This window comes from Rousettus aegyptiacus, unplaced genomic scaffold (assembly GCF_014176215.1).
Source record: "Rousettus aegyptiacus isolate mRouAeg1 unplaced genomic scaffold, mRouAeg1.p scaffold_m13_p_3, whole genome shotgun sequence".
NCBI classification, from domain to species: Eukaryota; Metazoa; Chordata; class Mammalia; order Chiroptera; family Pteropodidae; genus Rousettus; species Rousettus aegyptiacus.
In genome coordinates, this window is record NW_023416306.1 from 66,806,542 (window position 1) to 66,809,069 (window position 2,528).

Here is a 2,528-nt window from a genome sequence, read left to right on the forward strand (position 1 = left end):
GAAAGCCCATTAGATTATCATTGGATTTCTCAGTGAAAACCTTATAATCCAGAAAGGAATCGGATCAAATGTTTAAACTATTAAGTGAAAAGAACTACCAGCCTAGAAAAATGTATCCAGCCAAGCTCTCCTTTAGATATGAAGGAGAAATTAAGATCTTTCCAGACATACATAAATTGAGGGAATTCTCCATTACGAGGCCTGCACTACAGGAAATACTGAAAGGGGTTTGCTCACCAAAAACAAAATAACCAAAAAAAAAAAAAAAAAAAACATAATTAGGAATAAAGTGACTATCAGGCAAGTAGAAGTAAAGGAGTGCAACCCTTACGCACATTATAAGCTTAAATAATAATAATTGTTATAACAAGATAGTAATGAACATTCAGCATACATGGGGACAAATTGAGATGACAATGACTGAAAAAGGGAGGATTCATAGATCCAAATTCACAAAGGGGAATAGAGATAAGGTACACACAGAAGAAAATGGACAACTGTATATATGTGTGTGTGTGTGTCTGTGTGTGTGTGTATATGACTATATATACATATCTATATCTATATCTATATCTATATCTATATATATAAAACTACCCTTTACATATTTGTGATGGTAACCACACACCAAAGATTCAGAACTGAAGTATATAACATAAAACCTGAAGAACCAGAGGCAAAACCCACAAAAGCCAACCAAAATAAAGAAAACAGAAACACAAGGACAAGAAAGCAATGGAAACACCTAGCTACCAGAAAGTAAAACAGAAAATGACTGTAAGATCTCATATTTCAATAATCACCCTAAATGTAAATGGACTGAACTCATTAATAAAAAGGCACGGAGTTGCAGAATGGATCAAAAAGCAAAACCCAACCATATGCTGCCTCCAGGAGACACATCTCAGCTCCAAAGACAAATATAGACTCAGAGTGAAAGAGTGGAAAATGATATTTCAAGCAAATGGCACTCCAAGAAAAGTGGGAGTAGTGGTACTAATATCAGACAAAATAGACTTCAAAATAAAAAAGGTAAAGAAAGATACTGAGGGACACTTCATAATGATAAAGAATCATACATCAAGAAGTGATAACACTTATTAATATCTATGCTCCAAATACATGTAAAGCAATTACTAACAGACCTCTAAGGGAGAAACCAGCCAAAACACCATCATAGTAGGGGACCTAAATACCCCACTGTCAGATATGGACAGATCATCCAAACAGAAAATCAATAAGGAAATAACATCCTTAAATGACAAATTAGACCAACTAGACATAATTGACATTTACAGAGCCTTCTACCTTAAAATGGTTGCTTATACATTCTTCTCTAGTGCACATGGAACATTCTCAAGAATTGACCACATACTGGGACACAGAGATAGCCTCAACAAATATAAGAGGTTTGAAATCATACCAGGCATGTTCTCTGATCATAATGTTTTAAAACTAAAGATCAACCGCAAAAAGAAATCAAGAAGGACCACAAATACATGGAGATTAAACAACATGCTACTGAAGAATAACTGGGTCAGGGCAGAAATAAAAAGAGAGATCAAGAGATACATAGAAACGAATGATAATGATAGTACAATGTATCAAAACTTTTGGAACACTGCAAAAGCAGTCATCAGCGGAAAGTTCATATCATTACAGGCCTATCTCCAAAAACAAGAACGAGCCCAAATAAACAACCTAATGCTTCATCTTTAAAAAACTAGAAAAGGAAGAACAAATGAAGCCTAAAGTCAGCAGAAGGAAAAAAATTGTCAAAATTAGAGTAGAAATAAATGAAATTGAAAACAAAACATAACAAAATAATAGAAAAGAGCTGGTTCTTTGAGAAGGCTAATAAAATTGACAAACCCCTGGCTAGATTCACTAAAAAAAAAAAAAAAAAAGACACAAATAAACAAAATCAGGGATGAAAGAGTGGAATCTATGACTGATATCACAGAAATACAAGAGATCATACAAGAATACTATGAAAAAGTATATGACACCAAATTTAATAATCTAGAAGAAAAGGACCAGTACTTGGAAAAATACAACCTTCCTAATCTCAATCAAGAAGAACTGGAAAATCTAAATAGACAAATCAGCAGTATGGAAATTGAAATTATCATTAAAAACCTATCAAAAAGCAAAATTCCAAGATCAAATGGCTTTACCAGTGAATTCTACCAAACATTCAAAGAAGATTTAATACCTATTCTCCTCAAACTCTTCCAAAAAATCAAAGAGGAGGCAATACTTCCCAACTCATTTTATGAGGCCAATGTCACTCTGATGCCAAAATCTGGTAAAGATAACACACAAAAAAGAAAACTATAGACCAATATCTCTCATGAACACAGAGGTAAAAATCCTAAATAAGATACTAGCAAACAGAACTAAAGGGAGAAACCAGCCAAAGACAGCAACATATTAAAAAGATTATATACCACAGTCAGGTGGGCTTCATCTCAGAGGCACAGGGATGGTTCAACATATCCAAATCTATTAATGTGATACACCACATA